The sequence below is a fragment of the Rhinolophus sinicus genome, chromosome 7, assembly GCF_057876585.1.
Source record: "Rhinolophus sinicus isolate RSI-liver-muscle chromosome 7, RSI-T2T, whole genome shotgun sequence".
NCBI classification, from domain to species: Eukaryota; Metazoa; Chordata; class Mammalia; order Chiroptera; family Rhinolophidae; genus Rhinolophus; species Rhinolophus sinicus.
In genome coordinates this window covers 38,406,702-38,422,671 of record NC_142507.1, presented here as the reverse complement: position 1 = coordinate 38,422,671, position 15,970 = coordinate 38,406,702, and positions in this window count along the sequence as shown.

Sequence of the window (15,970 nt, the reverse complement as noted above, 5' to 3'; positions counted from 1 at the left end):
AGTTCCAGGAGGTAATTTTTAAAATTTCAATTCATTTTCATATTTTTGTTATAGAAAAACACAATTAAAATACCAGTAATGAATTTGTAGAATGAAAATATGGTATGATAAAATTTTGTAGGATGAATAGAAACTAAATGTCAGTTCAAAGCATAAAAGGAAAAATATAAAATTTCTTTTAATCAGTTCATGTATTTTTTAAATGAATGATGACAGGAATCAATTTGTTATGGTATTAATATTCCTTTAGATATCTTTGAAAGTTAATATGACTATTTTATTTTCATTTCTTATAACACAAAATGTATGCTATGTTGTGTGGTTTTTTGTTTGTTTAAGCATGGTGAAAATAGTTGATCAATTTAAAATATACAAGAAAATATGAAAGGCCGCTATGGAAGGCAATGTGGAGTTTCCTCAAAAAATTAAGAATAGAATTACCATATGACCTAGAAATCCTTCTCCTGGGTATCTACCCCCAAAAATCTGAAAACATTTATCCATAAAGACACATGTGCTCCAATGTTCATTGCAGCTTTATTTACAGTGGCCAAGACATGGAAACAACCAGTATCCTTTGATAGATGGTTAGATAAAGAAGATGTGGTATATATACACAATGGAGTACTATTCTTCCATAAGAAAAGATGAAATAATGCTATTTGCTACAACAGGGATGGATCTTGAGATTATTATGCTAAGCGAAAGAAGTCAGACAGAAAAAGTCAAGAACCATGTGATTTCGCTGATATGTGGTATATAAAACTGAAAACAACAAACAAATAAGACAAACAAATAAAGAAACAAAAACTCATAGATACAGACAATAGTTTAGTGGTTACCAGAGTATGGGGGCGAGGGGAATGGTAGATGAGGCTAAAAGAGATCAAATATATGGTTATGGAGGGAGAACGGACTCTGGGTGGTGAACACACAATGTGATATATAGATGACGTATTATAGAATTGTACACCTGAAACCTATGTAAATTTACTACCATTGTCACCCCAATAAACTTTAATTTTAAAAAAAGTAGATTTCAACAGTTATTTTAAAGGGCAGGAGAAATATTGAGGAGAGTACTGTCATAGACTATATGAAGTCATAAAAGTATTTGACAGATATTCATATAAAGTATTAAACTGAACTGATGATGTATATTAATTCATAAAGAAATACATTGAGTTGGTGACCTAATTAAATTACCTATCTGCGAAAAGTAAACTACTGAAAATAAAGGTCAATATTTTGCATGCTTAAATAATCCTGGATAAGAAATGAACTACACTTTCACAATGCAAACATGTGAAACAACTGAGAAAAATAAACTTGGATGGATGGCATTAAACAATAGCTGAATGACTTTTCACAAGTTTCCTGAACATTTTTGCCATTATACAAAACTGTATTTCAAATGTGCTAAATCTGGTGGATGATCAGTCATTAGAAAAAGAGAAACATTAAAAAGTAGGGTTAAAGTGAAATATCCACTTCAAGAACAAAGTATTTTAGTATTTCATCAACCATGAAATAAAATTAATATTCTGAGATTATTGTTTAAATTTATTATTGTTTCTAGTCTGACAGAATATAACGTACTTGCTATAACAGTAACTTAGATTAATAGTTCAAAAATATTACAGACTAACTTTAGAAAGAAATGTATATTATTTTCCTAACAATATAATTAGAATCTAACAAGATGAATTTTACTCTCATCAACTAAGGCTTTTTTCAGGACATTAAAAAAACATACAAAAACTAGACTAATACCCTGTTCAGAGCAACAATATTGAAAATACTATTTTTTGCTCTCAAATAAATTTTATAAGTCACCATATATTTAAATAGGATATTGGAAAATTCGCCATTGCTTATTGCTTAACTATTTGGATTTCTAATCTCTGGCCCCAACTAAGAAAACTTTCTACATACTACTTTTAAAACAAGCACTAATTTTTTGAAGGACTCTGGGGCTAACATTCTCGTTTCACAGAGTAATACCATTGTTAGTTTTTTGTTTTTCTGAAAGAGAGAAACAAAAATAATTTAAAAAATAAAGATAGAAGATTTCTGAATGCTCTGTATTTCTGAATTCTCCGTATAATGTTATATATGTCAACTGATGTAAAAAAATAAAAAAGAAAGAAAAATCCAGGATGAGGGTTTGAAACCCTGTTTGTTTCAAATAGAAAAATCTATTTTAAACTTGAAACTCGTTGCACCCTTCACTGCAGACCTGTCTGTGACTAACAGAGTTGCCAGGCTTATTATCTTCACCAGACATAGACACTCAAAATGAAACACTGGGCTCATTAGATCACACAAAGCAGGGAATATCTTTCAACAATTCATACAAACAAATTACCGAGACTCGAGAAAACTTGCTGTCTACAAATTTAAGTGGAATAAAGAGTGATCTCAATGTATGAAATAATCAGAGCAAAGCCATGGTTTAAGAGATGCTGAACTTCTGGAAGTTAGGTAACTGTCAAGAGGAAAGATAGCGAGTTACTTAATTTTTCTTCCTGCCAAAGTGAAAATGAAAAAAATTGTTAGAGTGACATGAAGAAATATGTCAACAGAAGAGATGATGATGATGATGATGTGTGTGTGTGTGTGTGTGTGTGTGTGTATGAGAGAGAGAGACAGAGAGAGAGAGAGAGACAGAGAGACAGAGAGACAGAGAGACAGAGAGAGAGACAGAGACAGAGACAGACAGACAGAGACAGAGACAGAGACAAAGATAAAAGAAAGAAAATATAGTGTGAACCTTGAAAAACCCTTGAACTTCCAAGAGCATACACTTGGACTGGTGGACTGGTATGGCATTTAATTTCATTTCCTTTCTTAAGTCTTTCTTTTTCTTTTGAAAACAGAAAAAATCAGGAGATATTATTTTATTCTCTCTCTCTTTTTTTTTCCTGTTAGTGTAGGTATGTGCATGTTTATACGTATGTGTATTTCTCTGTAAGAGAAAAACTAGAGATTTTTCAGAAGTCATCATTTCTTTAGTACTTCATCTTACACCGCTCAAAAGAACAGAACACTTTGCCTACCACCAAACCACGTCACAGGGAATTGGGAGGCTAACCTGTAGACCATCTACGAGAGTCCTTTGAGATCACTAAAAAAAAAAATAAAAAATGATGCAATCATAATCATACTCAAGATTCAAACTTGTCGGGCAAAGACATGGAAAACATGTCACTAAGTAGCTTTTGAAAAAAATTTAAAATAACACATATAACAATGATTTAATTGACTAAATTTAACCTAAGTCCATATGTGATAATTTTCACCAAAAATGTACAACTTAGGTGGTATTTGGGTTTTTTTTTAATCAATGTTTTTGATAGGTAATACCCTTTATCGGAAAAAATCATGGGTTTATGATTAGTAGGTGAGGGTTCTAACCCTAGTCTGCTACTGACTATTCCAACAAATTTTTAGAGTAATCTTTACTCCAGGTTGTAAGCCATTTTAAGATAAAATAATTTGAATGCTTAATCTTTTAGTTGCTTTTGACTTTAAAATAATGTATTAGTATAAAAACTAATCATTAAATAATATATTAGTAAAACAAGCTAAAATAACCAGCTGTATAATCACATAGCACAATGAATTTAGGCATACTACTGAATTTTGTGGAGCCTTAATTTCTTCTTCAAAAATATAATGCTGGGACAGGGATCATTAATATTTCACCCCATTCCAACACACATGAAAAATCTAGAATAATCCTGTCATTAAAAATGTTCACTCAGGCCAGATTTTTCAACCGCTCTTTGAAGGAGAAAGAAGACAATTAGATTAGGGAGATGTAAGATGGTCATTTTTTTTTTTAATTAAAGTTTATTGGGGTGACAATTGTTAGTAAAGTTACGTAGATTTCAGGTGTACAATTCTGTATTACATCATCTATAAAACACATTGTGGGTTCATCACCCAGAGTCAGTTCTCTTTCCATCACCACATATTTGATCTCCTTTACCCTCATCTACTACCCCCTTCCCCACTTCCCCTCTGGTAACCATGAAACTATTGTCCGTGTCTATGAATTTTTGTTTCTCATTTGCTTGATTTGTTCTTTTGTTGTTTTTGGTTTATACACCACATATTACTGAAATCACATGATTCTCTACTTATTCTGTCTGACTGATTTTGCTTAGCATTGTAATCTCAAGATCCATCCATGTTGTCACAAATGGTCCTATTTCATCTTTTCTTACTGCCGAATAGTATTCCATTGTGTATATATACCACAACTTCCTTATCCATTCGTCTATCGAAGGACATTTTGGTTGTTTCCATGTCTTCGCCACCGTAAATAAAGCTGCAATGAACATTGGAGCACATTTGTCTATATGGATAAATGTTTTCAGATTTTTTTGGGTAGATACTCAGGAGAGGGATTGCTGGGTCATATGCTAATTCTACTCGTAATTTTTTGAGGAACCTCCACACTGCCTTCCATAGAAGCTGCACCAGTCTGCATTCCCACCAACAGTGTATGAGGGTTCCTTTTTCTCCACAGCCTCTCCAACACTTGTTATTATTTGTCTTGTTGATGATAGCCATTCTGACTGGGGTGAGGTGATACCTCATTGTGGTTTTTCTTTGCATTTCTCTGATGATTAGTGACGTTGAGCATTTTTTCATATGTCTATTTGCCATTTGCATGTCCTCTTTGGAGAAATGTCTCTTCAGGTCGTCTGCTCATTTTTCAATTGGGTTGTTTGTTTTTTTGTTGTTGAGTTGCACGAGTTCCTTGTATATTTTGGATATTAGCTCCTTATTGGAGGCACTGTTTGTAAAAATCTTCTTCCATTTAGTTGGTTGCTCTTTATTTTGTCAAAGGTTTCTTTTGCTGTGCAGAAGCTTTTAAGCTTCATATAGTCCCATTCGTTTATTTTAGCTTTTACTTCCATTGCCTTTGGAGTCAAATTCATAAAATGTTCTTTGAACCCAAGGTCCATAAGTTTAGCACCTATGTTTTCTTCTATGCAGTTTATTGTTTCAGGTCTTATGCTTAAGTCTTTGACCATTTTGAATTAATTTTGGTACATGGTGACAGATAGCAGTCCAGTTTCATTCTTTTGCATGTGGCTTTCCAATTCTGCCAACACCATTTATTGAAGAGGTTGTCTTTTCTCCATTGTATGTTTTTGGCTTCTTTGTCAAAAATTATCTGTCCATATTTATATGGGTTTATTTCTGGGTTCTCAATTCTATTCCATTGGTCTATGTGTCTGTTTTTCTGCCAATACTAAGCTGTTTTGATTATTGCTGCCCTGTAGTATAGGCTAAAGTCAGGGAGTGTGATACCTCCAGCATTGTTCTTTTTTCTTAGGATTGCTTTGGCTATTCGGGGTCTTTTCTGGTTCCAAACAAATATGATGATTTTTTGTTCTATTTCTTTAAAAAATGCCATTGGTAAACCCTAAAATCTCCACCACATAGCTATTAGAAACAATAAACGAGTACAGTAAAGTTGCCGGCTACAAAATCAATATACAAAAGTCCATTGCATTCTTATATACTAACAATGAAATCTCAGAAAAGAAATTAAAAAACAATTCCTTTTGCAATTGCAACAAAAATAATAAAATACCTAGGAATGAACTTAACCAAGGATGTGAAAGACCTATATGCTGAAAAATATAAGATATTTTTAAAAGAAATCGAAGAAGACACATAGAAATGGAAAAACATTCAATGTTCATGGATTGGAAGACTCAACATAGTTAAAATGGCCATATTACCCAAAGCAATATACAGATTTAATGCAATCCCAATTAAGATGGTCATTTTTGAGTTACGTATCTATTCATACTCATTCATTCATTTGTTGAGGTATAACTTACAGCAAATAAAATGTACCATTGTTAGGTGTTCATGACTTTTGCCTGTAGACATCTATGTAACAAACACACAAATTAAGATAAAAAACATCTCAATCATCCCAGAAAGTTTGCCTATGCCCTCTTTCTCATAATCTCCCTCCCCCACCAAGAGGCAACAGTTTTCTGACTTCCATGACCATGGACTGTTTTATTTATTCATGAACTTAATATTAATAAAATCATGATTTATGTTCTACTTAATGTCCAACTTTTTGACTCAGGATGATATGTATATGAATAATCCGTGTTGTTCATATTAGTAGTTTGATAGTTTTTACTGCCCAATAGTATTCATTATATGAATATGTCACAATTTGCCTAATATTCCCCTGTTGATGGACGTTTAACTAATTTACAAATTGGAAATATTATAAACAAAGTGGCTCTAATCTGTCACATACAAATCTTTACATATGAGGTGTGATCAAAATATACAGTGAATGTTTAAATTAATAAAAATATTACAATAAAAGGCACATTGCCATTAATCCCCCTCAAAATACTCCCCCTCATTTTAAACACAATTGTCCCATTGTTCTTGCCACCTTCTGAAGCAGTTCTGGAAGTCTTCTTTCGTGAGTGTCTTTAGTTGTGCTGTTGTGGCTGCCTCGATGTCTTGAATCCATCCAAAACATTTACCTTTCATGGTCATTTTGACTTTGAAAAAGAGTCAGAAGTCACACGTTGCCAGATCCGGTGAATAGCATGGATAAAGATACACCATAATGTTGTTATTTAACAGAAACTGCCGTATACCAGAAGCAATGTGTGACATGAAGCCTTTCCATTGTGATCACAAAATATGGTGAATGCTGCTGCCAAGTGCCATCCAATGGAAAGGCAGGGATCTTCAATATGGGAAGAGGTACATTAAACCTCAGTAACAGTGTGTGACAAGTATCAACTTGTTTGGTGGGGTCAGGTGGGTATGAGCTACATTTGAGAGAAGGTGTGTTTTAAAGTGTGCCATAAATCATTCTCCCTCATGACATCACTCCATGTCACACATCTTTTCTGGTATATGGCAATTTCTGTCAAATAAAAACATTATGGTGTGTCCTCATCCACCTTATTCACCAGATCTGGCAAGGTGGGACTTCTGGCTCTTCCCCAAAGTCAAAATGATTCTGGACATCGAGGCAGCACAACAGCACAACTGAAGACACTCATGAAAGAGGACTTCAGAACTACTTCAGAAAGTGGCAAGAACAATGGGATAAATGTGTTTGAAGCGAGAGAGAGTATTTTGAGGGGGATTAATGGCAACGTGTCTTTTACTGTAATAATTTTTTAAATTTAAATATTCACCATGTTGTTTGATCACACCTTGTAGATGAAAGCTTTGCTTCTTCTTTTCAAATCATTATGCTTTTATTTTTCTTGCTGTATTATATTGACCTAGACTTCCAATACTCTGATGAGCAGAAATGTAAGAGTGTGCATCCTAGCCTATCTCTGATATTTATGAAAGAGTATGCAATGCTTCATTATTAAGTATGTTTCAATGTCTCACTATGAAATATCTTCAGGCTGTTCATAGTGTCCTTTATCAGAATGAAGAAATCTAGTCAGTCGTACTTTTAAAAATCTTATCCGTTTTACATGATTTATTGAAATATTTGTATTTTTCTCCTTTTCTCTATTACTTTGATCTATTACCATGATTTATTTGTTAGTTGTGGGGAGCCATGGTTACAGGAAACTCTGAGCTTTGCAGAATGGCTCGGTTTATGCTACCTGTTTCCTCCCCCTGAGGCAATTGTCTCTGCCTGTACCTGAGGGGATCTTGAGCTTGTAAGCTGCTGAGGAATTTGGTGGGAGCGGCCATTCCCAGACACAGAAGGCTGATGCCTATCAGGGCAATTGATAAGATAATTACTTGTGAGTTTCGGTGAATTTTGTATCCTCTATGTGAAAGCTAAAGAATTTACATTTGTTATGTTAATACATACTTGCACGTGTTCAAACTGCTTATATGGGAGCAGTAAAATAAACTTAGTGTCTTCAGGATCACTGAAGTCCCGCGATCGCCATCATATGTGAGAGTGTCTTTTATTCATTCCCACTCCCCCATTCGGGAACCCATCGACTCGTGATGGCTGGCCCGTCACACTTGACGCCCAACGTGGGGCACGAATACGGGGGTAACAGTGAGGAACACCGCGTGGAAAGGGCCCCGGCTTGTATAAGAGCTGAATCAGTGGATGCACGGTGAGTGAGACACGATCCCCTCGGTTGAATGAATGTGTGAATGATTGATAGTTCCACGACTTTTTGTCACGGAGCTTGATTGGGCCCCAATCCAGAAGGGCACCTGATTGTTTCTTTGTTTGAAAGAAGGACCGAGTTAGGGAAAAGAATGGGTCACGCGAACAGCAAGGACCTGTATGTTAGAGGACTTAAGAAATTGCTTGCCGCCCGTGGTAGTCGGGTGAGCAGAGAACAGTTAGATAAGTTTTTAGAATTTATAAAAGAAGTTTGTCCGTGGTTTCCAGAAGAAGGCACTGTCAGTCTGGGAACTTGGGAAAAAGTGGGAGAACAGATCAGGGACTGCTTAGATCTCAGGCGTCCTGGGATGCCTAAGACAGGCGCCGTCACCTCACCATCCTGACTGGATGGATTTTGTTCATATAAAATAAAAAAGGGGAGATGTGGGGAGCCATGGTTACAGGAAACTCTGAGCTTTGCAGAATGGCTCGGTTTATGCTACCTGTTTCCTCCCCCTGAGGCAATTGTCTCTGCCTGCACCTGAGGGGATCTTGAGCTTGTAAGCTGCTGAGGAATTTGGTGGGAGCGGCCATTCCCAGACACAGAAGGCTGATGCCTATCAGGGCAATTGATAAGATAATTACTTGTGAGTTTCGGTGAATTTTGTATCCTCTATGTGAAAGCTAAAGAATTTACATTTGTTATGTTAATACATACTTGCACGTGTTCAAACTGCTTATATGGGAGCAGTAAAATAAACTTAGTGTCTTCAGGATCACTGAAGTCCCGCGATCGCCATCATATGTGAGAGTGTCTTTTATTCATTCCCACTCCCCCATTCGGGAACCCATCGACTCGTGACGGCTGGCCCGTCACAGTTAGTGTCAAATCAAACTTGCATCCCTGGAACAAAGTCAACTTGTTCATGATATATTATCCTTTCTAGATATTGCTGGATTCTCTTTGATAAAACTTATTTAAGGATGCTTCTATCTGTTGTAATGGGAAGTTATGGCCCATAATTTTCTTTCCTGGTAATATCTTTGATTTTGATACTAGGTTTATTATGTCCTCATAAAATGAATAGGGAACTGTTGCCTCTTCATTTTCTGAAATAGTTTGTTTAGTTTAAGCATTATTTGTTCTTTATATTTACACCATTTTATAAGTTGAACTATTATTGTGGGTTGAATCATGTCCTTGAGAAATTAATATGCTGAAGTCCTACCTTCAGTACCTCGGATGTAATTAGTTGACCAAGAATTAAGTGGCACTGGAGTGGGTAGGCTCTTAATTCAATATAACTGGTGTCATTATAAGGAAACATTTGGGCAAAGACACACAGACAAACACACACACACACACACACACACACACACACACACACACCCCACATGGGTAGTACTACTTGAAGAGTAAAGCAGAAATTGAGGTGATGCTTCTACTAGTCAAGGGATATCAAACATTGCCAGCAAATGACCCAGGCGCTAGGTAAGGAGTATGAAATAGATCCTTCTCTCATAGGACCCAACCCTGCTGACACCTTGATCTTAGACTTCTAGTCTCTAGAACTATGAGATAATAAATTTCTGTTGTTTAAGCCAGCAAGTTTATGATACTTTTGTATGGCAGTCCTAGGAAACTACAACACCATGTTATATCTCTACCTTTATCTCACATTATCTTCCATATCATTCACTTTGTTACAACCTCACTGGCCTCCTTACTAGTAGCTCAAAGAACACATAAAGCATGCCTCAGAGTGTGTGCATTTGCTAAGCCTCTATCCACACAATTCTTTCCAAAGATCTATCATATCCTCAGCATTCCAGGTCTTTATTCAACATCCCATTCTCAGTGAAGCCTTACCTGACCACCCAAATATAACCTCTGTCTCTAACATCTGTATCACTGGTACATATTGGCTTAACCATCATGAGTTAAAACAGGTCCTTTTGTTTAACCCCACTTATAGAAAACTTTAGGAAATTCAAACTAGTGGATAGAAACAAAAAGGTAGTCAGTGGTTACCTGGAGAGGGAGAAAACATGGAGGTTTGGGAGAGTTGGTATTATAAAGGGTCATGGCACAACTTTTAGAGTGATGAATACATTCATTATCTTGATTATGATTTTACTTGTGTATGCATATGTCAAAATTTATCAGATTTTATACTTAAACCACATGCAGTTTATTTTTATTATATCTCAAAAATATGTTTCAAAATGTAGCAGGTAAGTCAAGAATGGAAAAGTAAATACTGGACTCACTTGATCATTGATAGTTTGTGAGATACTGTGGTTTCTAAAAAATATTTAGATGTAAATCATAAGGAAAATATCAAAAATAAATTAGAAGAGTGTGCTAAATTCTTTAAATATTTTTAAACGTAATGAATTACTACCTCTTCAATCCTAACCACATTTCATTTTATACTTAATACTCATAACGTGTTTCATATGTATTTTTCATTCTGCTCAGTAATAGAGACAAGAAATTTATTCTCATTTTAGGGATTTCCCTATTGAAAACATAACACATTTGAAAACTAAAGAAAAAAGGGAACTGGATAAACTTAGAGATTTTTATTTTATTATTTTTAAGAGAGGGAATCCATAATAATTTTCAACAGGTTACGAATATGCTGTGGTACAAAAAAGGTTTCTGTGCAAGTGTCAAGGACTCAAAGATGATACTTGTTATGAATCATCTCCCTTCAAAAATAAATTGAAAAGGCCTGGGTTGCAAATGGCTGAGAGAAATTTTAAACAAAAGGAAAAAAGTACTATACAGGAGAGTGATGTCTATACATTCAGAAAATATAATATTTATAACCTTGATTATATACTCTGAGTTCTACATTTATTAGGAAATTTAGGGCAAATAAGTAAATTGTTAAAATTTACTAAACAATATAATCTTACTTGTTGATTATTATTTCATTTTAAATTCACACATTACTTTCAGGGAGAACTGAAAGTTAAAAAGTAGATTTACACTCATTTCCTATCATTTATATTTTGAGAGGTTATATTCCATTTGACATTGCCACAAGGACCTTCTCTATTCATTTTTACCAAAGAACAGTTATATCCCTTTGGTATTATTAGGCCTTGACAACTATACATAAAATTGAAATAATGGGATTTGGCATCTGAGAGCTCCTTAATCTCCTTTCATCAATACAGCTATAATAATTTAAAATGTCAAGTTAAAATGACTGCAAGCTACAGACATCTGTCACTTATAATTAGAAAAATTTAGCTATGATTACCAAACGTATGCATCATTTCCACACCTATTATAGAAAGCATAATTATTTGCAAAGCTTAGAAAAGTGTTTATCATTTTATAGTAATTATATGTAAATACTAAAACATGACACTAATTTACAAAGAGAATTTAAGATGTTCCTTAATATAGTTGGAAATATGTGGTACACAAATATATTGATAGCCAAAAATATGTTATGGGATGTCATAGAAATGGCAGTGTGAAGTGAGCCTCTTGAAATCTCCCCTGGAATTTACAACAAATTGAACAACTATAATTCCACAAAGGACTCCCTGTTCAGTAGACAGGCAAGACTAAGAGACATGCAACTGAAATCATTTAAAGGTGGGCAAACTGGGCGAGTGGGGGAGGAGGGTAATGGGAAGTGTGGTTCCGTGGGCCGTGCAGTGCAGGATGCAGACCTACCGTGACCGTGTTTCCCCGAAAATAAGAACAGGTCTTATATTAAGTTTTGCTCCAAAAGATGCATTAGGGCTTATGTTCAGGGGATGTCCTCCGGAAAAGTTATGCTAGGGCTTATTTTCTGGTTAGGTCTTATTTTTGGGGAAACACAGTAGCTCAGAGGTCTGAGCTCACTGCATTCCAGAGCTACTGCAGCTGTGGGAGAAGGAAGAATTTGGACTGCTAGCGCTCCCCTTATGGCCCACAGTCCTGTCTGAGGGATCAGCATATAACACAGCTGAACCCATGCTCATGGCAGAGACCTCGGAGCAAAGACTGAGGGAAGAAGAGTGAAAATGGTGGTTTAAGCCCTCACTGCCAAGAAGAAAACAGAAGGCTTAGGCATGGAGCCTAGCTGACCCCTCCTGACCCTTCTAGAACTCACCCCACCTCCACATGCCCAGTGCTAGAAGCAGAGTCAGATCAAAAGAACAGAATATTTGCAGTTCTGAGGTATGCGACCTGTAGTGATGGACTTTCAGCCCGACTAGTTCCGGCGAAGGGGAGGGAGCCCTGGGTGCAGGACTGGTTGTGCTGGTGGTTGCTCTGGGCCACCTCTCACAACCCACCCTGCCCCTGACCACCTGGGCAGATCCCTGCAGGGGTAAACAGAGCCACTGAAACACATATGCACTGAATCTGGTGCAGGAAGAGCTTCGGAACTTCAGAAGGTTTCCACATTCCCCAATGGAGCCTGTGCCATGAGACCCAGGCAACCTGCTCACAGAGAAGAAGCCCACCTTCCAGGGATTCCCCCCATTGTGTGAGAAGCCAAAACAGTGCAGAGAAAATATAACACTACAGCATGAGAAAGAATAAAAGGCTGCAGTCAGAGAGAAAATAAAGCAGTCGATGAACACCTACTGGAAAGCAAAAGAAAAATGTCTTCATACCAACCTGTTGCACAACCTACTCCTGTAGATGCCTAGAAAGAGAAATAATAATTCATTAATTGCCATGAATAACCAAGGTAACAAGGCAGCTAAGAAAGAAAATGAAAGTCTCCAGAAAATGAACTTAAAGACATGATAATATATGACTTAAATGGCAGAGAATTCAAGATTGCAGTTCCTAAAAATCTCAATGAGATGCAAGAAAACACAGACAGGCAGTTTAACAAACTCAGAAATGCAATCAAAGAACAAAATGAATATTTCACCAAAGAGACTGAAATTTTAAAAAGAACCAAATAGAATTTCTGGAGATTAAGAATTCAATAAAAGAAATGAAGAATGAAAGGCCATCTTAGGTAATAGAGCTGACCAGATGGAGGAAAGAATCAGTGACATCAAAGATAGAAATCTAGAAGTAACATAGATCGAAGAAGAGAGAGACTTGAGAGTTACAAGTAAAGAAAGAACTCTACAAGAGCTTCCTGACTCCATCAGAAAGGGCAATACAAGAATAATGGGCATACCAGAAGGAGAAGAAAGAGAGAAGGGAACAGAGAGTACATTCAAACAAATAGTCGATGAGAACTTCCCAAACCTGTGGAAAGAACTGGATCCTCGAATCCAAGAAGCAAATAGAACACCTAATTACCTCAACTCCAACAGGCCTTCTCCAAGGCACATTGTATTGAAGCTGTCAAAAATTAATGACAGGGGTTGGCCTGGTGGCTCAGGCGGTTAGAGCTCCATGCTCCTAACTGCGAAGGTTGCCAGTTTGATTCCCACATGGGCCAGTGGGCTCTCAACCACAAGGTTGCCAGTTCAATTCCTCGAGTCCCACAAGGGATGGTGGGCAGCGCCCCCTGCAACTAAGATTGAACACGGCACCTTGAGCTGAGCTGCCGCTGAGCTCCCGGATGGCTCAGTTGGTTGGAGCCTGTCCTCTCAACCACAAGGTTGCCGGTTCGACTCCCACAAGGGATGGTGGGCTATGCCCCCTGCAACTAGCAACGGGCAACTGACCTGGAGCTGAGCTGCACCCTCCACAACTAAGACTGAAAGGACAACAACTTGAAGCTTAATGGCACCCTCCACAACTAAGATTGAAAGGACAACAACTTTCCTTGGAAAAAAGGCCTGGAAGTACACACTGTTCCCCAATAAAATCCTGCTAAAAAAAAAACAAAAAAATACCTTTAAAAAAAATTAATGACAAAGAAAAATCCTCAAGGCATCCAGGGAAAAGAAGATGGCAACCTACAAAGGAAAGCCCATTAGGTTATCATCGTATTTTTCAGCAAAAACTCTACAAGCCAGGAGGGAGTGGACTCAAATATTCAAACTATTGAAAGAGAAATTATGAGCCAAGAATAATATATCCAGCAAAGTTATCCTTTAGATACAAAGGAGGAATACAGACTTTTCTAGACATACAGAAGCTGAGGGAATTTTCTAACACACGACCTTCACTACAAGAAATACTGAAGGAAGCTATTTGACCTGAAACAAAAAAGCAAAAGAATACAAAACCATGAGTAATATTACGAACAGACAGGCAGAAGCAAGAAATGGCAATTTCTACACCAAATAGGACACTATACACTTAAACATAACAAACAGGGTAAAGAAGAAAAAAAAAAAAAAAATTAAAGAAAAAGAGAAAAAAAGACAACTTGTTAGTACAGCACAGGAATCAATTCACAGCATAAATAGGGATACTTTATGACAACAAAAACATCAAAGGGGGGAGAGCAAAGGTCTGAGCAGGCATAAGGGAATGGAGAAAATAAGGATGCTGTAGAAAACGGACTACTAAATATGAAACTTTCTTTTACATAAACTTAAGGGTAACCACTCAAAAAAAAAATCCAGAACTGAACTATATATAACATAATAAAAGAAGAAACAGAAGGAAAAATCATAGAATACCACCACAATGAAATAACAGTCAGCAAGAAAAAGGCAAAGATACAATGGAGACACAGTCTTACCAGCAAACCAAAGAGAATGATAGGAAATCCTCGCATATCAATAAACACCCTAAATGTACATGGACTGAAGTCACCAATAAAAAGGCACAGAGTAGCAGATTGGATCAAAAAACTAAACCCAACTGTATGCTGTCCCCAAAGACACACTTCTCAGGTACAAGGACAAATATAGACTAAAAGTGAAAGGGTGGAAATTGACACTCCAAGCAAATGGTAACCAGAGAAAATCAGGTGTAACCATACTGATATCAGATGAAACAGACTTCAGGATAAAAAAGGTAACACGAGACAAAGATGAACATTTAATAGTGATCAAGGGAACTATACAGCAAGAAGACATAGCAGTCATCAATATTTATGCCCCCAATCAGGGAGCACCGAAATATACCAAGCAACTACTAACAGAACTAAAGGGAGAAATTGACCAAAACACAATGATAGTAGGGGACTTAAATACATCATTGATAGCTATGGATAGATCAGCCAAACAGAAAATAAATAAAGAAATAGCAGCCCTAAATGACACATTAGATGAAATGGACATAATTGACATTTATAGAGCACTTCATCCTAGAACACCAGGCTACACATTCTTTTCTAGTGTACATGGAACATTCTCAAGGATAGACCATATATTGGGACATAAAATTAGCCTCAGCAAATTTAAGAAGATTGAAATCATACCAAGCATATTCTCTGATCACAAGGCTTTGAAATTGGATATCAACTACAAAGAGAAAGCAGAAAAAACACACAAATGTGTGGAGATTCAACAACATACTTTTAAAGAACTGGGTCAAAGAAGAAATAATAGGAGAGAGCAAAAGATACCTAGAAACAAATGAGAATGAAAATACATTCTACCAATATTTTGGAGATGCTGTGAAAGTAGTTTTAAGAGGGAAATTTGTATCATTACAGGCCTATCTCAAGAAAGAAAAAAAATTCCAGATAACTAACCTTATGTTACATCTTAAAGAACTAGAAAAAGAGAACAAATGAAACCCAAAGTCAGCGGAAGAAAGGAAATAATAAAAATCAGAGCAGAACTAAGTGAAATAGAGAACAAAAAGAAAACACAAAAAATTAATGCAACAAAGAGCTGATGCTTTGAAAAGATTAATAAAATTGACAAACTCTTGGCTAGACTCACTAAGATAAAAAGAGAAAAGACACTAATAAACAATATCAGAAATGAAAAAAGGGAAGGTATCACGATGTCAGAGAAATACAAAGGATC